The sequence below is a fragment of the Mus musculus genome, chromosome 10 (assembly GCF_000001635.26).
Source record: "Mus musculus strain C57BL/6J chromosome 10, GRCm38.p6 C57BL/6J".
Lineage (NCBI taxonomy): Eukaryota > Metazoa > Chordata > Mammalia > Rodentia > Muridae > Mus > Mus musculus.
The window spans coordinates 118,701,906-118,726,063 of NC_000076.6; the positions used below are offsets into that span (position 1 = coordinate 118,701,906).

Sequence of the window (24,158 nt, forward strand, 5' to 3'; positions counted from 1 at the left end):
TTCTGTACCATTGGGATTTCTTCCCCACTTGCACCAGATGGTCCCTGTAGCTTCTTTTCCCTGTTGTTAAAACCAGAGGATGAGGTAGACCCAGGGCACTTGTGTACCTAAGGATAGAATTCCTCTCTTTGACTCTAACAGGAATAAAATGGTTCTTTCAGGTCCTACTTATCTAAACATTATTTTATTAAAATTAAGTAGATAACACCAAATGGGATTATTTCATATGCTCAATTAATTTCAAAAGCTATAAGTTAATTTTAGTGGCATTCTAAATGTAACTCAGAGCCAATATGTCACTATTTTTTATGTGTCATGTAATTTGCATCAATTTGCCCTAAATTTGATAAGATAGGAATGGAATTCCCCACTGTTACTTACTTCAGAGTACAGCATAGCGCTGACAATGGCAGCCCTGAAGGCAATCAGGATGCTGATGGCACAGGTAGAAGGGCAATTTATAGTTCAAGGAAATATTGGAGCTGGGGACGTCGCTTAGTCAGCAAAGTGCCTGCCTCCCAGGCATGACAACTTGACTTCGGTCCCCAGAACCCACACAGAAAATACCCTGAGCATGTTGATATGCACAAGGAATCCCAGTGCTGTAGATCCCGGGGCCTCACCAGCTAGCCAGCCTCACCCTCGTGGCAAGTTCCAGGCCAATGAGAGTGTCTGTCGCAAATAAGATAAACACACCTGATGTGTGACACCCAAAGTTGTCATCTGTCCTACACACACACAGACACACACACACACAGACATACACACACACACTACACACACACTACACACACACACACACACACTACACACACACTCTCTACACACAGGAGCACATATATACATGTACAACATACACATATAACTACACAAACAGACACATCTACACACACACACACACACACACATGCACCTATGCACACACACCACACACAGGAACACATATACACTTGTACAACATACACACATAACTTCACAGACACATCTAAACAATGCATAAGTGTGTGTACTATGCACATGCACACCTAGATACACACAACTAATGCCATGAACACATATACACATATACAACAATCACATCTCTACACATGTGAACACTCACATACACAACTATACACACAAACACATGCGAACACATGGCCATGTATAGACATGCACTGTAAAAGAAAATATGGCTACTTGACGAAATTAAGTAAGGACTTCATTAGATAATCACTTTGCTCCCTGGACATAAATGTCATAGGAAGGTCACAGAAATCACCAGAGAGGGAGGCAGAACACACAGATTCTTAGCGTCTGTTCCATGTTCACAGGAAAGGGGCTGCATACAGTCTCCCTTTTGGCCTGAGACCAGGTAGAGTCACAGGTAGTCTACGTGACAGGGAAGAAGCAAAGAGGAAGAAATGGAGACTTCTCCCCTGAGAACTCAGGAGAGTGAGTTTTAGGAGATACAATCACTGGAGAGAGAGGAGGAGAGAGGGAAAGTACATACGTGTAAGTATGTGCGAGTATGTGTGTGCATGTGAGAGAGAGTGTATGCCTTTGTGTATGTGTGTGAGAGTGTGTATTTCTCTGTGTGTATGTGTGTGAGTGAGTGTGTGTGTGTGTGTGTGTGAGAGAGAGAGAGAGAGAGAGAGAGAGAGAGAGAGAGAGAGAAAGGGAGAAGTGGGGGTTGGAGGAAGAGTCTGATGGCAAGTCTGAATTCTGTTCTCATTCTCAGCAGCTCTTGAACTCCCCATGTGCAGAGCAGGCTCAGAATAGCTCTGCTGAGGACCAATACTATGAGCTGAATTTGGAAATGTATGTATAAGAAATTGAGATTTCTGTGCTAGCATGGTGGGAAAGAAAAAGAAAAAATTTAGTGAATGCCAAACTGAAACAACTTCTCAAAATGGAGCAAAGGAGCCATTATCCAAGTAGCACTTCACGCCACTCCAGATGCTTCCTGGGTGTAGACCCTGGCTACTTCTACCCTGTGGCCAGAAGCCTATGGAACCACATGAAGGACCAGAGCCAGATAGCTACTTTAGACCCAAAGACTCAAGGTGTATGACAGACAGAGGCTTGCCACAAGGATGCTGGAAATTATTCCATATGGAAATTGGTACTCTTAAAGCAAGAAAGAACATCAGAAATGAAGCTGTGTGGATCATTACAGAGGCACTAACTCTGTCTTAAAAGTCAACACCTCTTTACTGGCTAAAGTTATGACTGATTGACAGATTGAAGAATAATCTACTAGACTAAGCTCACTTGAACATCAACTACAAGTTAAGCACCCCCCAACCACCTTGGAATTCAACAATTTAATTGAAGTTACTGCTCATTGATAAGATAGATAAATAAGTAGTTAGCTGGCACATGCTCATGTGGGTGAATTTATGTCGAGTGACAGTGATAATGTAGATGACTCTGTCCATGACTTGATAGGAGTAGTATAACAGACCAAAAGAAAAAAAATAGAGATAGCAGATCCACATAGGGACAATGGACTCAGGTGAGAGAATCAAGTGCAACCAGGCACTTGGGCATTCAAAAGTTTCCGTGTCTTGTGGTTTCCTTGACGGTGATTATGGAACGATATAGTTACTCAACTCACTGTGTACTTTAAAGCTGGGGGCTTTAACAAAAGAAAACCATGTTGCTACATGATTTAGACAGGAAACCCATGGGATCAGCTCTAAGGCTCACTCGTGATATAGGTCCAAGGAGTCTGCAAGCGATGCTCCCGATGTGAGACCTCCCATGGATGAAGGCGTCACCCAAATCATTACAAACAGTGCATCAGGAGTCTAGTCTGACCTTGCCTCTGAGAGATTTCCTCAGTTAAGACACAGTTTCTCTGGATTTCGATTTTAGATGGACTCTAGTGCCCTTGCAGACAAGATACTAGCCCATGTGCTTCATTTTCTGCTCTTGTCATCTGTCCCTAATGGACTGTAATCAAACCCTCATGAACCCAGAATCCCAGACTCCAGGTCTCCCGAACATCCAGGAGAGCTGCCCCAACTGCTAAACTGTGATACACGAGTCTTATTCGCTGCCTCTGCTCAGGAAAGCGAGTGAATCCCTATCATGATTCTAACAGGAATCTTAGGGTCCTCTATGGCTTGACCATTCTAGCTTAAAACAGAAAAGAGCTAGCAGTGCCTGTTTGGAAAGCTAGCACAAAGAACGTACAGGAGGATGAGAGAGGTTGCTTTGAAGCCAGTCTTTGCCAATGAAGTTGTCTTAGAGTTTCCACTGGTGTGAAGAGACACCATGACCAAGGCAACTCTTATAAAGGACAACATTTAATTGGGGCTGGATTACACGTTCTGATCCATTGTCATCAAGGTGGGAGTATGGCAGCATCCAGGCAGGCATGGTTGCAGGAGATGCTGAGACTTCTACATCTTGTTCTAAAGGCAAACAGAAGGCTGGCTTCCAGGCAGTTAGGAGGAAGTTTTATCAAAGCTCACCCTCACAGTGACACACTTCCTCCAACAAGGTCATACCTACTCCAACAAGGCCACACCTCCCAATAATGGCACTCCCTGGACCAAGCGTATTCAAACCACCACAGAAGTCTAGTTATGAAAATGAACCCCATGGAATGTCACTTATGTCCTCTCTCCTACATGTTGTGCTTTCCCTTTCTTGTTATGATAACCAGAGCACTTTATCAGCCACTAAAAGGCCTTTAATTCCTGATTATCTGTCCAAGGGCACGACTCTGACATTGTCTTATAAGGCAATTGTTATCACATATGCAAACCTCAAGCTGTACCTGGACTCTACAGGAATTTGTGTCTAGTTAATGACACCTGTCATGAGCTAAGAGATCCTGCACACCCCCATTCCTGAACACTGTTAGATGTTTTGTAAACATTCTATTATTAAACTCTGACTGTATTTCCAAATGGGCATTATATTCTTCATTTTTACATAGGAGAAAAACAAGTTTCCGAGTGTGCTTATGTTTCTCAGAATTCTGTAAATGATTCAATTAGCTTTCAAATCAACGTTCTCTGCCACCCCATGCTCTCTCTGTCCTTTAAACACTACCTTCAACCAGATCAGTTCATGGAAAGTGCCTGCTACAAAATAGGTTCTTAAAAAATGGGTTTTTGTTTTGTTTTGTTTTGTTTTTTACAGATTTAACCAAGGCAAGATGTGCCAAGCTAGCACATAGTAGTCTAAAGCAAGATTCAAAGCTGAGAATGTATTTACATCACAGGGCAGAATTATTTAAATGGCAGACATACTTAAAATGAAAGCATTCACATGTCCATGGTACAGAGCAGGCTGTGGCCAGATAGCTGCCGTGAACATTGCTCTCAGTGTACACAAAGTAGCAACACAAGACCTGAGCCAGCTAATCTATAATTCTGTTCATGAGGTAAGTTGTTAATGAATGAAAGTTTGAGCATGTTGACACATTTGCTTAAAATTATTTATTTTCCTTTTAAGAAATTTTATATGCATGCATGCCTGTGTGAGTATATGGCACGTGCATACGTGTGTGCCCACAGAAGCCAGGAGAGTGCATTGGATCTACCAGAGCTGGAACCATAGACAGTTATCAGCTCTCTGACATGATTGCTGATTGCACCCATACAAGTATCAGAATGCAGGGGCCTGAGAATGAGGAGTTTTGGTGTCCCAGGTCAGGACAAAGGTGCCCTAACTCCGAAAGAGAGAGCAGATTGTCATGTCTCCTATCTCCTTCTTCCATTAGGCTCTGTGCTGCTTGCTTTCCTGGCATAGGCTGTCTGGAATGAGGAATGAGTCATGTACTCAGGTGTCTTCTCCTGAACCAATCCCCTAATGAATAAAGGAGCCAATCATTGGGTGAGTAGGCGGGACTTCCGGGTTAAACAGAGGAAGAAAGCAAGCAGGAGAGAGGTCCTTTTTGAAATGGGGACAGCAGAGGGGTAAGATGTAGCTGCTAGTCAGTTTCCCGGTATCATGGCGTATCTGCAAGGATTTGCCACCGGAGGAGTCAGATTTTAATAAGGATTACAAGATTAGGTTTTAGTTGTTGTACCCAGAGATTGAGTTACCATTGTTTCTGAACTAAGTTTGTGTTGTGTTTTCCTTCACACAGCAACTTGTTTGGGCTCAAGAGAGAAAGGTACGACGACCAAGCTTAGGTTTTCCTGAGGTGCTCCACGAAGGCCGTGAGGGACTTGAGGCACTGGGTTGGCATGGTAGTGACTCATCAGTGGGAATCCAGCGAGCTGGGTGATATTGTGGAGCTCAGAGTCAGAATCTCCATGAGATTAAAACAAGCCGACCATTGCCTACCAGTGCACGGCCAGGCAGGCTGCTGGGGCAGAGGCACAAGAACGGGGGAACGTGCCAGTTGGTTTTTTAATATTTCCCACAACATAATAGCACTTGACCACATTGACAGTGAGCAGGGCCTTGTCCTGCTCAGTCTACCAACTCTAAATGATATAAAATGGTCAGTCATCTCTGGAAACCCCTCATAACCCTGTTGTTCAAATCTTTACCTGACATCTAGAGGTCCCTAAATCCAGTCATGTTGGTACCGCAAATCACACCCCGAGTTTATCAAGTTCCTTAGGTCAGCTATGAATGCTCTCCACACCCTGGCCAATGGCATCAGCATCAGCACTGCCCATCTGACTAGCTGTGTGTCAGTCACACCACGTCCCCCTAAAGCTTTGGCACATCGTTAATTTTACAGCTCTCAGCCTTTGAATGCAGCGACTGGTTTCCCCAAATGGCTCATTATTCTTCTCCATTGCTTAATGCTAATCTAAAGCCTTTGCTTCATGAAACTATCCCTGGATCTCCAGAGTCAGGCAAGGTCCCTTCCGCACAGCACCTTTCTCATCTTTATCTGTGGGTTGTGTTCTATTCTCTTCTACTTGGCCATTGGCGTTTTCAGGATATGTATCGCATAATGCCTTCTGTAAATTCATTGCTGAACATACTCCCTGCAAATGGAGCTTAATAGCTACTGTTTGAACTGGTGAGCATAAGTTGTTCTTGGGGGGGGGGGGCGTAACACAAGTAAAAAGGAAGTGAGAAAAGACCATTATTTTAGGTGGTAAGAAATAATGAGTTGCAATTGGGTTGTTTGGGGGAAACCCATTTTTCTAGGACATGCCATTGTTTATCTAGAAGTTTCTGTTAGTGAATCTGGTATAGATTGCAGTACACATCAGATGACATTCCCTAGTCTGTCTGGCAGTTTGCAGTTTTATTAGCTTATGAATTATGGTAAGTGGAAAACACATATGAATGATATAAACAAATTTTCATCGTGGCTGAGGAAAAACCCTCCATTCTCATTGCCTTCCTCATATCTGCTCCTGGAAAATGTCACTGTAACAAAAAGTCTCAATTTAAGAGCGCTATGGATGGAAGGAGCTTGCTACACTGAGGAGTGACTCCTTGGCGATGAGACCCTGCACAGCTGCCCAATTAGAAACATCTACACGGATATCAAGCCCTCGAGAGATGAGTGTTATTTTTATGTGAAATTAACATAAAAATGTTCATGATTAATATGGCCAAATAATTTATTTACACCCATACTGTCTCACATAAAATTCTACAAAACTTGGAAAAAAGAAACCCTCAGAGCCATAAGAGAACGTCATTTAATTGGGTAACTCTCATTATATATTCTCGGAGTGATGTGTTCATTAAAAGGAGCCGAAAGCTGTAGACAGAGAAAGGCATTTCAGCATAAAGCAGAGGTGCAGTTGGAGAAGTTCTGATGTGCAGTGTGTTGTGTGTGCATGCGCGCGCGCGTGTGTGTGTTTGTGTCTGTGTGTGTCCGTGTATGTGTGTGTGTTTGTGTGTGTGTGTGTGTGTGTGTGTGTGTGTGTGTAATATCAGAGGTTAGATATAGAGTTAGATGCTGGGCAGTGGTGGTGCATGACTTTAATCCTAGCACTCAGGAGTCAGAGGCAGGAGGAGCTCTGTGAGTTCAAGACCAACCTGGTTTACAGAGGGAGTTCCAGGACAGTAAGGGATACACAAAGAAACCCTGTCTTGAAACAACAAAATAAGACAAAACAAACAAACAAAAAAAAATAAAAATAAAAATATCCCAGGGCTACCCAGTCAGTCAGTCAGTCAGTCAGTCAGGATAGGAGGCCCCTACCCTTTTCTCAGGACTTGTGTATGTGCAGACAGAGAAGTGAGGCTCCCTTCGCTTGTTTGGTGAGGAACTAGGTAGAAAATGAAGATTGTGATGGAAAGAAATCCTGAGGCTTTGTTGGGTAGGAAGCAGAAAGAAGTACATGTGTGAGGGAAGTGTGATTTCTCTCGGTATCCTGGGTACCACATGACCAATCAACCCCTTTCCTTATCTCCATACCTCCATCTTTTGTTTTGTTTTTTGTTTGTTTGTTTTGTTTTGTTTTCTTGTAGTCAGTTAGCCATTCTGCACTGAAAGCCATGCATTGCTTGTTACAAGCACAGCCAAAGTGAAAACCCACAGACGGGGTTCCTAGGAAACAAGAAGGCAGATATCTTAGTCAGGGTTTCTATTCCTGCACAAAACATCATGACCAAGAAGTAAATTGGGGAGGAAAGGGTTTATTCAGCTTACACTTCCACATTTCTGTTCATTACCAAAGAAGTCAGGACTAGAACTCAAGCAGGTCATGAAGCAGGAGCTGATGCAGAGGCCATGGAGGGATGTTCCTTACTGGCTTGTTTCCCCTGGCTTGCTCGGCCTGCTCTCTTATAGAACCCAAGACTACCAGCCCAGAGATGGTCCCACCCACAATGGACTGGGCTCTCCCAGCTAGATCACTAATTGAGAAAGTGCCTTACAGCTGGATCTCATGGAGGCACTTCCTCAAGGGAGGCTCCTTTCTCTGTGACAGCTCCAGCTTGACACACAAGTTAGTCACAGGAACAAAACCAGGGTAAAGACCAGTTGCTTTGGGTATTATCATCATCCAAGGGATGACTTCCCTGTGATACGACAGATGACGACAGATGACACTTGAGTCAACTCTTTGCTTGACCAGATCTTAAAATAGATGTGGCAAAACAGGCTAACAGAAGTGAAACGGTTATTCTAAGAAGCAGGGAACCGTGGGCATGATCAGGCTTACGTCATGGTACCCATAGAGCCCCAGACGCATAGACAGTTCTCACAAGTTGAGCCCATAAGGCTAACGCTGAGGCGATATCTTTAGATGATCTCTCTACTCTTTCCTCTTACTGAGGAAAAGGACTAAGGCAGACATGGCCACCTCGGGCCAGCAGTGCTGCCGTGAGGATGAGATTCATGATGGTGCCAGCTGTTTCTGCACGAGTCCATCACAACATTCATTGACCAGGCTACCCTTCCTACCATTGGCTTGCAGCCAAAGACTTCCAACAGCAGAGGCATGGTGGCAGCTTCACTTTTGTACGGTTGCCAGTAAAATGTGGCTTTTGCTGGAGTGTTAGGTTCTGCCCATTCATCCTTTGCTCGGCTCCCTCCCAGGGTTTTACCCAAGCATCCTATGTCCTTAACATCTCCATGTGTAGTTCTCCCAGTCAACAAACCTCTTACATGTCAAACCTTGCCTTAGCACCTGTTTCTTAGAGAACCCAGGGTTCTAAGAACTGGATTTGTCTTCTAGAATAACTATCAAAAAGTAGATAGCCGATCAAAGTGGAAACATCAGATACATGGCTCCAGAACCCCAACATATGGAATGCAGATACAAGGGCCAGAGTTTCGGAGCTTGGACATCATTAAAGGCCCATTGATTAAAAGTGTCCATTGACTTTGACTGTCCTAGTGTCTAATGTTGACTGTAGAACTTCTTCGCCATTATAGGCTGGTTTGGAGCTAGGCCTTTGGAACCAACCATATGAGAGTCTAATTTCCTTTATCCTCTTTGTTTTCTCTAACCGGGCCTGAGTAAATTTCCATTACTTACAACTACATGAGTCTAAGCTGTTACATTGAGAAAATTGTCCAGAGTGTTCACAAGTCTTTTATGGTGCTGCAAAAGCCTTAGCCGGATCTTTTCCAACCCTTGGATGGCATTTCTGTGGCACTGAGTCTTGCCCTCTGCACGAAGGCTTTATTTTTAAATTGTATTTTTTCCAGGGCATTGGAACATAAATCTCAGATTCCCAAAGTAAAGTTTAAAAGAAAGCATGACTCCCAGGAAGGACATTTTAATAGTCAGAAGTTATAGGGAGGCATCCGTCCCAGCTCGGTTTATTATACATAAAAATATACATAAAAAGGTGCCCGGAACTCTAAAGGGGGTCTTGTGACCTACCCTCAGCTCCTCCCAGGAGATCAGAAAGTAACAGATCAGAACAGATCAGTAACAGATCAGAAGGTAACGGAGCCTTCATTTCAAGCCGGATCTTAGGGAGGAGAGGCTCACTGTGAGTACTGACTTAATAAACAGTAATTATCCTAACAACGGAAGAAGCACAATCGAAGCCGTGAGCCTGACATCCCCGGCAGGAAGCTTGCCTTTGCTCCCATGTGCACTGGAGTATTTCTAAACGTCCCTAAGATACTCCCACTCACAAGGTCTGGGCTCGCTGGAGCACGCTGGACAACTGATTCTGAGTCCTACTTCGCTGTTCAGTGTTAATCTAGGAACCAGAACCAAGGCTGGCTTGAAAACTCGAGGAGTTTTAATAAACTGCCCAGACATCCATTTGACAACAAAGCCTGGCTCCCTGAGAGGCTCCAGGCTTAGTCTTTTGAGAGAGATTTGCATTTCTCCACATGGGTGTTCTGAATGACTCCGAAACAGACGGCAGAAACTTAACAAAGAGTATTTATAAGTGTTCCTTAAATCCCTTCTCCAACCTGCTCACTGAGCAGCCACCCATTGACTAAATTTAGGTGGTGGTGGGGGGAGGAGTATGAGCCCTCAAAGACATGGAAGCTCTTACTGAAGGGTGTGGCCTAAACGGAACTGTTCTAGAATCTGCTGGCCCTAAGGGTTTCCTCAGTAGCTTACAAATATGTGTTTTAACACTAAATCAATATGTGGTTTCCTGCACCTGAGAGGTGACCTATGTGTGTGGACACCGTCCTGTGAAGGGAGCCCCCAGAGCCCTCCTTTTCAGTGTTCTGTACTTTCCGTTCGCCTAGGAACATGGCAGTCAGCAGTGACTGGTCATCCTCTGTTTAATCTCTGATGGCAGAAGGGGAGGAAGGGCATGGTTTTATTTCTGGCCCGACTTATTTCAGTCTTAATCTTTTTTGGAAGCAGAGGAAAGATGGCAAGCCGTCTGGAACATTCTTTCCTGCCGACTCAGCAGAGAGCAAAGCATACCTTTCCTTCAGAGGCCCAGTGACATATATTTTATTTCACGTGGGATATGGAGCAAGGTTAAGACTTGTCTGGTCTGTGTGAAACCTTTATACTGCCTACTCACGTTACATCTCATTAACCCACTGCCGGGTTGCACGCTTCTAGAACATCTTAGCTTCTAGACGGCCCTCTTGCAGTGAACTCTGGAAGTCTTTGGGGGATTTTTCTGTGTTCCATGGTCCAGCTAATTTATGTTAATTATGGTACTATGAACCACTGATTTCTTCTTAAGGGTTCTATTTGTACTTCATCTCTTGTTTTCTGGTCGACTCCATGGTCTCTCCTTACAATACTCTACTCAAGACTACTAGGACTGAAGAAGAAGATGGAGGAGGAGGAGGAGGAGGAGGAGGAGGAGGAGGAGGAGGAGGAAGAAGAAGAAGAAAAGAAGGAAAAGAAGGAGGAGGAATCAATTTTTCTTAAAGACAAACAATAATTTAAAAGGAGCAGCTTAAATCCAGATTGTGATTGGGATATGATCACAAGCGTTAACAAAGTAGCTAATTTCAGGGAGGAGGGAGAGAAGGGGAGGGAGAAGGGGGAGAGAAGTGGGAGGGAGAGAGAAGGGAGGGAGAGAGGGGGGAGGGAGGGAGAGGAAGAGAGGGGAGGAAGAGAGGAGAGAGGGAGAGGAGGGAGGGAGAGAAGGGTAGAGGGAGAGGGGGCAGGAAAGAGGGTGCTCCCTTCTCTCTCAGGGCCATCTCTCTCCAGTCACTTGCTCCCAATGCTAATTCAGTCCCATAGGTAATAATTTTAAACAAGTTTTACCCATCAGTGTTTAGCACGGAGCTGGGTTTACATTCCATCTCTCATCTCTCTCCTGACTGACAACCACTCTTCTGTAAGTCCTCTGCACACACAGCACACCCCAGCAGAGGTGCCTTAGTCCAACCACCCTGTGGGTGACGAACTAAAGGATCCTGCGGGTGAAGTATAGTGAACAACTCACCACACTCTGTTTTTATGTCAGGGAAGTTCAAAGTGCAGTGGCATCAGAGAAGCTACACGGTTAAAATCACGGGCCATGAACACTTGTAAATGGAAAGCTGAGTTTAGGTAGTCCCAGTAACATAGATAGCTTTTTTCTTCCTCTCTTTTTCCCAAGGACTCACTACGGACAGGATTCCATGGGACCTGGACTCCTTGGGATCTCAGGTTCTTCTCTCTGTGTCTTTCTCTGTCTCTCACTGTCTCTCTCTGACTTTATTTCTCTGTCTCTCTGTCTCTCTGTCTGTCTCTGTCTCTTTGTCTCTCTGTCTCTCTCTGTCTCTGTCTCTCTCCGTCTCCTTCTCTTTCTGTCTGTCTCTCTCTTTCCTCTTTCCCTTCAATTTTTTCTTTTGTAGTACCCATGTCTAACAAGCCCCACCCTTGTCTTTTATGGCCCAGGTACTTTGTATAAGCCTTCTGATAAAAAGCTACTTCTTTTCTAGAAATATCCTCTTCCGAGAAAATGAGAGCTCACCCCACACACTGTATCACCTACTAACTTCTTTCGTACCATACCTCTTATTTATTATCCTTGTTCGTTTTTTTTTTTTAATTCTCCATTAGACAATGGAGTCCAGAGTCATCCAAGTCTACCTACCACCATGTGTGTGAGGGCAGAGAGCTAGGTAAGTATTTGAAATGGGGCATCGATGGAATGGTCGACCCAAGCACATAGGATTGAGCATAACTTATTTTCATGATATCAAAATCAAAGACAGTGAAGTCTGGACACAGAACTATTTAGTCTGGTTCAATTGTACGAAACATGGGGCTTTATCTTCCTTCTGAGGGAAGATTGGAAATAAATAAGAGATGCAGCCCTGGCAGAGGTGGCCTGGCCAGCGATTACTGCCTCCTCTCCCCCCCCCCCCCCCCCCAGCCCCGACCCGATGCATTCAGCACCCTGTGACTTAATGTGTAGCCAGGCTTTCTAGAGGCATAAATTTCCATTGTTGCTATGCCCGTCTCTACAGATGGGAAATAAACAGCCTGTTTCCAACCCACATAAAACACAGATGCCTCCCAAACCACAGGTTTGCCCTGGACACTTGCGACAGTCACGCCAGCTGTCTGTGTTGTTCCTTTCCACAGATCTACCCACAGACGAGGTGACTTTATTATTGCGGGGAGGGGGGAGGAGGGAGGGGGAGGGCGAGAGCGAGGGGGAGGGCAAGAGAGAGGGAGGAGTCTGAGACAGCAAAGTAGAAAGTAAACACCGGGCGCATGCCCAATTTCATCCTGGAAACTGTGAACCTCTAAGAGTCAGTGAGCAGGGGAAGTCACGGAGACCCCGTCTCCGTCCTAACAGCTTCTGCTGTCATCCATGAGGAACCCGCGGCGCCACCTCGAATCCGCCACAGCTGCACGGAACACCTGTAAGACCAATTTCTGTAAAGTGTGTCATTTCAAGAGAGTTCAGGAGACACAGAAAGCAAAGGTAGAAGAAGCCTCCCAAGGTTTTCTAAAAATAAGAACAAAGCTTGACTTTCAGACAGCAAAGGCTCTACTGGCACTAACCTCCACAAGTCTATATTTGGAATGGCAGGACCAGGGGAAACAGCCACCAGGAAGCTAGGAGAGGTGGCTGCATATGTCTAGATAATTACGTGATTGACGGGCCACACTGTGTGAGGCCAGCCCGAGGATCTTTTTTCATCCATTTTTCTTGCTTTGTTTTTCTCACAAACTTATCCCTGCCTTCTGCTTTAAGCAATGCCTGTTCTCCGGGATCCTGAGGATGGTAACAGAGGAATGCCAATCATTTGCATCAGGGCTACTGCTGTTTGAGCATGGCCCTCCAAAGTTCCAGTTTAAGTGTTTGTGGGAAAATAAGATGGTCTTGAGAAGTGGTGAGTTCTCAAGATGTTTGGGTAACAGAGGTTCTTCCTGTGGGTGGAGAGGAGACCCTTAGAAAGCTACCTCAGTTCTGGTACCTTCCACTCAAGGGGACTCCCTGCTCCTCGATCAAGAGAGCAAGCAACAAGGGCCCTTCCTGCTCAGCGTTGCATGGCTGTACCATGATACCTAAGATAACCAGCCTAAAGGAATTAACCTTTATCTTGGAACATGGCTATAGACACTTTGGTCCTTGTGTTTGGTCCCCTTGCGTGGGCCTGTGGTGAGGTGGCTGATCAGCATAGCAGAGAGCCCATGACAGATCAAAACAGCTCATATCATAACAGCCAGAGAGGAAAAGAGGCTAGACACCAATAACCCCAGAACTGCACACTCCTGGTGGCCCAACATCCTTCTACCTAGCTCTACCACCTTGAGGTTCCACTGCCCCCCCCACAGTAATGCCAATCCTCCAAGAGAGTTTTAGGTGATGTTTGAGAGCTGAAGAAGCACTGTTTTTGAAAGCAGAAAGACAACAATTATCAGGAAGTTATACCTGTTGGTTTCCTGGTCTTGTACTTTCCAGTCACTGTGGAAAAATTCCATCTCTTTTGTTTGTTTGTTTTATAAATGACCATGAAGTGAGTCTCTTTGGAGACTCAGGTATGTCAGGTGATGTCTTGCAGAAGCAGACACGTGAGAGATGCATGATGTTTACAAAGAATATAAATATAACCCCACAGACAGAGTGAGGAGGCTCTTGGGTTGGTTCTCCGCCTTGCACAGGTCACTGATCTTCACTTGTGACTTCATAGAGAGGAACTCGCCAAAGAATTTCTTGATATTCTGGCTGCTTCTTGCCATCTCTGCAGACTCGTGCCCATTCGATGGAAACCACTTCGGTGGTTTCTTCTGGATCGAGGTGCAGTTACTGATTTGAGTTTGGTGTTTGCCGATTAGACTGCAATTAGGCTGCTACTGATTGGTGTTTGGTATTTTGGACTGAACTGCTGATATGCTGACAAGAAAGACTGGGATCTCCCCCAAAGGACTACTTCTACACAGGTCTAAAGACCCCATTTCCTATTAACTTTCCTTTTTTCCCTGTCTCTGGCAGGCGGTCTAGAAGAGAGGTTAAAGCATTAAAGAACCCCAATTAAAGTAGGTTTTGAAAAAATCCAAGCCTACATGACCCAGATTTGGAAGCCCAATTCTGTAACTGTAGCCAAATTAGTTACCCTTTGATCCAATCAAAACTGTTGCCTTAGTTATAAATATAGTCCGTGGACATCCACACATACATAAATACTGAAGCATCTCTTCCAAACAACTCAGTGACTCTCTTCAATAAGCAGCTGAGGGAGAAGTGAGAGTTACAGAATTTTTTCACTAATAAGGTTTATTTGAAGTATTAAAAAATGAATCTAGAAGATTTAGACAATAATGTTATTTCCCTGGGATGTATGGTCGAGGAAGTGATTGTGTACTAGAGAAACAGATTGGAGTTCCCCTTTCTGTCCTTTGTTCCCGAAGGCTAACGCCATGATTTATCACTTGGCTCTTCTGCCTGTGGCTTCTAGCTTCATTTAGTCAGTAGAAGGAACCATGAGGCAATTAGAAGGTAGGAGAGGAAAGCCACCCGGGCATGTCTTCCTGCCGGACAGTTGTCCTGGCAGTGGTTCCAATGACTTTGATCTTTTCCCACCCCCAGCTCCTTTCCCACCCTCTTCTCTGACCTGGGCTTGGGAAAGGAACTTCACAGTTGGCCACCAGCGGCTGGCCCACTGTACCTTGTTGATACCCGTCCATCTCCTCCCACCTAGGCAACAGTTGCTTCGGGAAGTTATTTCAGTGAAACCTTCTGCAGTGTGCGTTTTGATTGATCCGGCATGCTGAAGAGTTTTATTTCTGTCCCAAGTATATCAGGAAACCACTGAAATATTTTAAACTCAAATTTCAAAGTTCTAACTCTGGCTATGGTCTAGGAAATGGCCTACTAAAGAGAGAGAGAGAGAGAGACAGTAGATGTTGATAGATCATTGTGGGTTTTTAAATAGTGGCTCAGGAGAGACGCCATTGATGGTTTGACTAGGTACAGGTGATGATGGAGATACAGGTGATGATGGAGGATCCAAGACCTGTCTGCCTGTAAAATCATTATAACCTGGTGATGAATCCAACTCAGAAGAGGAGAAAAATGAGAGACTTTCAGTCATGTGTTGTGATGAATACAGCACTGGGGAACCTCTTCTCTAAGCTCTCATCTCATGGTTTTGATTTATGACCTGCGGATGGTGAGATGTCTTTAACATACCTAAGTAGGCAAATAAATCCCCAAGCCTAAATAACTGAGAGGAGAAGTCTAGACAGAGGTTATAAATCTGCGAGCTGCCTGCACCTACACGGGGTGCTAATTAACCCTGTGAGTTATGATACCTTGGGATAAGAAATGTTTTCAGTGTTCCAGATAGAAATATGGGGACTCTTTAGGGATCCCCAAAATGAAGGAAAATGAACACATACAGGAGTAAGATGCCATTTTTGTACTCTAATGCCCGTATCCCATATTAACATCTTAATATGAACATTGAAAATACAAAATAATGAAAGGGTTATGTTGGACCAGGTATCTATCATCTTCATTAGCCAAGCTGGATAAGAAATGTTTCATACCTCATGGAGAATGCATGCTAAGTAAACAACATAATATATGAGAGTCTCAGAAAAAAAAACAAACAAACAACTTTTTGTTTTTCATCCTGAAGTGTAAGGGCTTCATACTGTACCAAGTTAAGTGGTGTTGCCATAGAAACCACAGAGGGTTACCCACATCTTTTTGTGCTAGTCTATGCCCTAGCAATATGGCCTATATTCTTATCCATCTTGTCCACATGCAATCCAAAACCATCTCCTTCATGCAGTCTTTCTTCAGCAACTGTAGTGAATTTTCCCCCTGGATCCTTAGTCCTGTGTCCTCTAAGAATATTTATCAGATGTGGCCACAGCGTTGCCTTTTAATCTTTACCCACCTTACAATTAATTCTGAACACACTGAACAAAAATACCCTCTTTTGTAAACATAACCAAACCAATTACCTTTTGGCACAATTCAAACCATTGTTTTAGGCACAAATGTCTTACAGAGACACCCATAAACATACAAGTAACTGAACATCTAAAACAAAGCTTGTGTTTGCCATTTGCAACCCACTATGAGACTATTTCGAACTCCTTCATTTGTTAGGATGCTAGGAGTGGGACACAGCTTGATTTCTTAATCTATTCTTGGGTCACAGTCACGTTCTCCCGGCCTCTGTTCCTCCTCTAACTTTAAAGTTAACCACCTCGCTGCCAGTGTTCCGTTAGACACTCACGATGGCCTGGATATTGTTGTTGAGTTTCGTTTATCTCCAGTCTGAAGACACCAGATGGAAGGAGGAGGGAGAATGGCTGGTGAATATCCATGGCTAGGCAAGTTAGTATGCCATGATGGGTGTATGTCAGATGTGTGTACTCTTGATATGATCTCATGGTGGCCCGTGGCGGTTGTTACTTCACTGGCATCGAGGAGGCTGGTGCCTTTACTCAGTTGTGTCTGATAGTCACTTTGAGGAAGACGCTTGGGCTCGGCTTCCTTGCAGAGAGGGGACCCGTGTTTCTGTTGAATAAGCACAATACTCTTAGCTTAAGCACACAGCATCATGAAGATGGCCATTTCCTTTTCTTTCTTTTTATTCGTTTACATTTCAAATGATATTCCTCTTCCTGGCTACCCCTCCACAACCCCCTATCCCATCCCATCTGATACCCCATCCCCTTTGTCTCTATGCGGGTGCACCCTCTCACCCACTAGTGGTGACTCTAGCATCCCCCTACACTGGGGCATCAAACCTCCACAGGACCAAGGGCCTGCCCTCCCACTGATGTCAGATAAAGCCATCCTCTGCTACATAGGCAGCTGGAGTCATGGATCCCTCCATGTGTACTCTGGTTAGTGGTTTAGTCCCCGGGAGCTCTGGGTGGTTCGGTTAGTGGATATTGTTCTTCTTATGAGGTTTCAATTCCTTTCAGCTCCTTCAGTCCTTCCCCGAGCAATTCCACTGGGGTCCTGGGCTCAGTCAGATGGTTGGCTGTGAGTATCTGCATCTGTATTGGGATGACCATTTTCAGGCTGGCTGCTGAGAACTTCACACTACAGGAATGTGCATCTTCTTTACTTCCAGATCCGAGTTTTATTCCGGCCCTCCCTTTCCTTCTCCCCTCTCCATGCACTGTTTTCTACCCCTTGCAGCTTCGGTAGCTGCCTCCCATCTACTTTTCTGAACTATTTACTGCAGGAGTCAGGGGAACAAAGCATAAACACACAGACAGGATGCACCGCACTAAGGGGCTATGGTATGACGTCAGTCATCAGACTGCCTGCATCCTATTCTCAGCTCTCGTTCATGGGAGCGTGACTATCAGACAAAGGGTGTGAAGCACCACCATCCTTCACATAGAGTGAGTGTTTAATCACCAGTGTTAGCTTTTGTTGTATAACTCGGGGTTCCACTTGTTTGTTTCTGCTTATATGCACATACTCACGTGGTATGTAGGCATGCAGTCCAAAGAAACATTAAAAGCTCGTTATTTACCCAAAGATTGTGATGTCATAGCTCCATGACAGCCTGGTGCCTTGGGTGGAGTCACATCTAGCTTTTTCTAGGTGTGTAGCTATAATTGCTTGGCCATTGATGCAACATCACTGACAGCAGATTTCAAGAGTTTATGTTAGAGTTCTTGAACCAGAAATCCAGGAACCAGGTACCGGCAGGTTGGTGTTCCACATACTCTCTCATGGCTTCTTGACAGCCACCTTCCTTCTGTATCTTCATGTGGATTTTTCTCTATATGTGAAGAGAATGAGACTGACCTGGTCTCTTTCTCTTATAATGAGGGTGATGATTCTACTGGACAAGGACCCAGCCTTCTGACCTTATTTAAGCTTAGCTACTTTCTTTTATGAATAATCTATTATAAATTGAGTGCGTGTGTGTGTGTGTGTGTGTGTGCACGCGCGTGCATGTGCACATGAGCATGCGTGTGCTTATGTAGGTCAGAAGAAAGTGTCAGACCCATTGGAGTAACAGTCAGTCAGAAGCCGGTCAATGTAGATGCTAGGAACTGAATTGCAAGGGCAGTACGGTATCTGAACTGCTGAGCCATCCCTCCACCCACTGAGTTACCTACCTCCTTAAAAGTCCTGTTTTCAAATACAACTACATCAAGAGCTATAGCCTCAACCCACAGGTTTGAGGGAAATACAGACATTGTCAAGAGTAGAATGAAAAAAAAATGTAACAAGACAAAACACACACACACACAGAGAGAGAGAGAGAGAGAGAGAGAGAGAGAGAGAGAGAACTGGAAAAAAATTTCAGACTTGAGGATGGAGGAGAAAGGGTTATTGCCACTCATTAAAGAGTTAATGGCACTAAAGACCAGAATGGTTGGGAAAGAGTGAGATACCCACAGACACTGTTGCAGAAGCAATTCTGAAAACACTCTGGCTGTCTGAGATTTGAGAGGGACAGCTTCAGATCTGTGAGCTGAGCCAGGACATTTCATGAGAAGAGGCATTTTCCCATGAATTTATATAACTGTTTCTGCACAGGCCAGAAATGCCATGGGAACTATTTCTTTAAACGGCTCTGCTTGGCTTAGGCCAGCAGTGTTTAGCATGGCCTTCATCAGGCCTACCTTGTCTTTTTCTCTTGATCATTCATCATTAGTAAGGGCAGATTTTCATGTTGTATTTGTAAAAGATCCCTAGATAATACCCTTTAGATGAAATTATAATAGGGACTCTGAGCTGGCAGCCTGCCAGAGTCTTACAAAAGGGGAGATGTGTGAGTGTGTGTGTGTGTGTGTGTGTGTGTGTGTGTGTATACATGACAGATCTTAAAACCCAATCATGTTTACTATAAGAAAAATAAATTAAACCAATCACCTCCCCTAACATACTTCCAAACAATAGGAATGTGAAATCTCTGAGCTCAAAATATCCTATGTTCAAATCCTGGTTTTAAAATGAAATCAAGGTGAGCTGGCACTAAAAATAGGATAAGTGGCCAAATGTTCATTTATATAAATATCACATAATGGTGTGCTTAGTAAGTGTCAATCCAGCCAGAGCTACACAATGAGACCTTATCTGTCTGTCTGTCTGTCTGTCTGTCTGTCTGTCTGTCTGTCTTTCTTTCTGTCTGGCTGTATAAATAAATAAATAAATAAATAAATAAATAAATAAATAAATAAATAAATAAATAAAATGTTTTCTGACTTAACCGGTTTAAAAAATAGAAATAAATAGACTAGGAAAAAGAAATGGGTCAATGTGAGTTCTAGAGCCAACCACGGCCCTCAGCCCTTATGGTTCTTGACCTGGGGTGTGTGTGTGTGTGTGTGTGTGTGTGTGTGTGTGTGTGTGTGTGTGTGGTTTTCCAAGAGTCTTAGATTTTAGTTTTTCCTTTGCATATTTAAATGCTATTTCCCAAGAGTGATTTAAAAGTTTTGTGGTTGTTGCTGTTTATTTTTCATTCATTTGCCATGATTACAACGAATATTTTAACCAAATAGAAGGCAATAGAAGCTCCTGGTGGACCTGGATGAAGGCAATAGATGCTCACGGTGGAACCAGATGAAGGCAATAGATGCTCTCTGCTGAACCTGGACAAAGGCAGTACCCAGAGGCTCACTGTCTTAGCCAGCTACTCGCTTTGAAAGATCTCACAGTACCAGATGTCAGGCTGCAGCATTCCAGAACTCTACAAATTGACTCTAGAGTTCCTACTGTCCCTTAGTGGTTCTACAAACAACATGGGGTCCAGTGTCCTTGACAGAGCCCACTCAGTAAGCTGGCTTTCAGATGACTGTATTGCCCACATGACACTCTCTCAGCCTTTCAAGGACTGTACTCCTTTCAACTGGAGTGAACCTACAGGAAGCTGAATTTTACTCTCTAAGAAAAAAGCCAGGTGACGCTGCAGCCGCAAGTGCTTCCTACGATGTTACCCTCGTATCTGTATCCTGGATGTGTGTGTGCCGTACATACGTGACTCTGTTCCTCTCAGTCTGAAGTCAAACCACTGTGCAGAGGAGCCTGCCTGTGAATTCTGTAACCCAAACCTCACTCCAGGATCCAAACCATTTGACCCAATGGCAGCCAACAACCCAGAAAAACGAGCTAAATTTAGAATGTCCAAGTAAGCACTAAAGTCTATTCCCTGGTGTTTGGGTCCAAAGAGCTATTCTGGATACCGCACCATTAAACAAAGAAATGTGGCTAACTAACAAGCAGCCCTGGCGGGGGTGGGGGTAGGGGGGTGGGGCTTGGTTTTGGAAATGAGCTCAGACTCTCAGCTTCTCACAGACAATCAGGCAGCCTCCACTCACTGGCAAGCAGCAAGAGCAGGTTTGGTCCATCAACACACATGTCTGGAAGACTTCAGAACTCCACGCTTGGCAAATCTCACACGCAGACTGTTGGAAGTAATCTACTCTGGCTGCTTTTATTTTGTTTTCTAAAACCACACCAGATTAAGACCCTGTTATCCCGCAAATTTTATCCCTAACACAAGGTGTTTTCAAATGTAAAAAGTGGTTATGTAAAAATCGACCTCTCGGGCCATCAAAACCAAAGCAGACATTTGATATATTCAAGCAATCATGTCTGATGTCTTTTCTTGTGCCCCACACCCCCAGAGCAAGCAATTTCAAGTATTTGTGCCCTGGAGCCCTGACTTGGAGCAGTTGCAAAGGTGGAGAGAGCATCTGCAGGCAAATTGCAATTACTGTAGAAAGCCTCCCTGTAGAGTTTGGCTCTCTGAGATAAGGCTGCGCAGCCCTGAGCTCACATCAAGGGACTTTGCTTTAGGCTGGGATTATATTGTCTTAATGCAGCAAATGCCCTTGTTTTACATCTCCAGCTGACCCTAAGTTTTGATTATCAGTGATCCTAGATGACTAACTTAAAAACTGATTAAAAACAAGCAAACAAAAAGAAACAGAGGTTTTCGCTCATATTAATGCAGTTTGGTAGATTGTATCTTTCAAAATATAGAACCAGAGGTAACAGTAATAGGTGGAACAATTAAGGGTGAAAATGTCTGAATCAACTTAGAGATTACTCTAGTACTGATAGTGCTGGGGGAGGGGAGGAGATGTAGCCTATGGGAGAGTGACTGTAAACTTGTATAAGTTCACTAAGTAAGGTGTTGCATATGCAACTTTATGGAGAGGGAAAAATGCTCATAATTTATTGTTAGCTATAAAATAATAAGTTACAAAGCAATTCATTAACAAGATTGACAATAAGAGTCCCCCTTTTCAATTGCTGGATTATTGTATTTGATAATTCTCATCAGATTAGTGGTGATTTCTCCTGTGTTGCTTTTGTAGAACAGGAAAAAAAATTAGGTGGGTCCGTGAGTTAAAAATACATGAATGAATAAATAAATACATGTCAGGCAGTGGTGGTACATGCCTTTAATCCCAGCACTCAAGAAGCAGAGGCAGGCAGATCTTTGAGTTTGAGGCCAGCCCGATCTACAAAGTGATTGTAGCCAGGCCTACACAGAAAACTTTGCCTCTAAAACAAGCCAAATAATTATAAGATAGGTAGATAGAAGATAGATGATAGATAGATAGATAGATAGATAGATAGATAGATAGATAGATAGATGCTAGGTAGATAGATGATAGATAGACGATAGGTAGATAAATGATTCATACATACATACATACATACATACATGATGATAGATAGATAGATAGATAGATAGATAGATAGATAGATAGATAGATAGATAGACAGACAGAGAGACATGTCAAGGCCAGTGGGAGACAACAGTAATACCAGACAGCATGTCTGCTTTATATCAACTGGAAAGTTTCTCTCTCCAGTTTGACAAACTCCCCAAGACTTTGTTCTTCTGAAACGTGATTGCCTCCACCACAGCTCCTTCTACTTCCCCGAGTCTGAGTCTTTCTATTTAGTTAACTTAGCTACTGAAAATGACTTGTGTCAGTGTCTGGAGTCACAGGCAACATTGCACTGTCCTTAAGGTACGTACAATGAATGCATTTATTCATTACCCCTTCCACTCTATCAGTCCCAGGGACTGAGCCCAGGTGGTTAGGCTGGGTGGAAAGCCCTTTTACCTACTGAGTCAGCCCACTAGCTTTAACACACCTTTCTAGAAGAATCTACACTTAATTTTGCCAGTTAATCATTTTTTAAAGTTCTTTTCCCTATCCCCTACCCATCAGCTTGTTTTAAATGTCTTGTAGGTATGAAAGATCTTCATAATTTTCCTTTATCTGTATGCCTTTTCTCTTGGTATCCCCAGAATGTGGAGCCTAACCGAAGGGCCCTCGAGCAGGCCCAAGCACTGCAGACATGGCACTGGCAGGTCTTACCCTTCTCCCTTCTCCCTTCTCCCTTTTCTCCCTTCTCCCTAACCCCTCCCCCTTTCCATCTCACCTCTTCCCTCTCCTTTGCTAAACCATTAGATTGCATTCCAAAAGCTAAACACCAATGTGTGTCCCCTTATTTGGCCACATTCTTATACCTGACTAAAACTTGGAGGTCCAACTATCAAAATTCACTAGCTGGCTAACATGTCCACTCAGGACTTACCAACTCATCCTAGCACAGCCTTCCCCCTTTCTCCTGCAGAGACATCTGCTGCTGGCTTTGCCAAATCCAAAGCCAGTCCCCTCCCTCTACTTGTCCCCTCCAAAGTGCTGAGAATTTGGTGTCTGGGTGTGTTCTGTACCAACTCCAAGGACTCTTCACTAACTACCTAATTACATAGTAGGACATCATCGGCAGTCTGTCATCAATGCCTACTTCCTCCCTTTGCAGGACCCTGCAGATAAACACTTCTGAGATGGGCTGTCCTCTCTCTGCTTGTCTTTACCTTTGTTTCGTTCCTCCAAAAACTTAGTACACAGGAAAAGCATCATAAACATTGGTGGACAACATGAGTAATCAGATCATGAGGGATCAATGACAAATGTACACATTTTTGTTTCCTCTTAACTCAGGGATTCTTAGGTAAGGGAGGATGCTGCTCCCCAGGGGACAGTTTTCAATGCCATCCTAACTGGGGCAATGGAGTCTGCTAATGTTGTGTAGTAGTGGAGCCCAGGGATGATTGTAACCATGCTTCAGCGCAGGGAACAAACCATTGCAACAGTTATCTTGCCCAAAGTACCAGTGTGGGCATGGAAAAATCCTATTGTCAATCTGCTTATCTGATGACCTTCAACAAGACATCACAGCCAGACTGTCAGCAAGACATCCCAGTCAGACATCATAGCCAGACATCCAGGAGAACATCACAGTCAGACCTTCAGCAGGGCATCATAGCCGGACATCGCAGCCAGACAGTTAGTAGGACATCACAGTCAGACATCATAGCCAGACAGTCACCAAGACATCACAGACCTTCATCAGGACATTACAGTCAGATATCATAGCCAGACAGTCAGGAGGACTTCACAGCCAGACCTTCAGCAGGACATCACAAGCAGACTGTCAGCAGGACATCAAAGGCAGACTGTCAGCATGACATCACAGCCAGACTGTCTGTCAGGAGGACATCACAGCCAGATATCACAGCCAGGCTTCTTCCCTCATTGCTTCCACACACTCAGAATTGACTCAGTGAAAGAGTCTCTGAGGTAAAGACTAAGAACCTGTGTGCCTCTCTGAAACTACCTGTTTATTAATAAGACCCACTCCTCCTACCTTTCAGGGTTATTGTAAGGGCAAAGTAAACAAACAATTCTTCAGGTGCTTTTAGAAATCGATGGAATAGATTAACAATCTCTGCCAAGATATATGTGGAGTGGGGAACGGGCTATTCGGTAGAACGGGAATCTCCTTTCTTCAATAAACACATTTATCTTCCATTCCAAGTCACTAAATCAACACTTAAAAGCACAATTCATATAGAATACAAAAAATGCTAT

At 44.1% G+C, this 24,158-nt stretch overlaps 2 long non-coding RNA genes across 3 annotated transcripts in view; both read right to left on the bottom strand.

Moving 5' to 3' along the window:
* Positions 1-12,575: 12,575 nt before the first annotated feature.
* Positions 12,576-13,821, bottom strand: Gm33337 (predicted gene, 33337). The gene is made up of 2 exons (NR_155867.1): positions 13,696-13,821; positions 12,576-12,677 (listed from the first exon to the last, which is right to left on the bottom strand). It is a non-coding gene; the product is annotated as a predicted gene, 33337 (long non-coding RNA).
* A 699-nt stretch (positions 13,822-14,520) lies between these two features.
* The window catches only part of LOC115485728, a 34,816-nt gene continuing 25,178 nt past the window's right edge, over positions 14,521-24,158 (bottom strand). For both annotated transcript variants that reach the window (XR_003948963.1, XR_003948961.1), the window contains one exon: positions 14,521-16,797. This is a non-coding gene — a long non-coding RNA (uncharacterized LOC115485728). The remainder of the gene's footprint in view (positions 16,798-24,158) is intronic.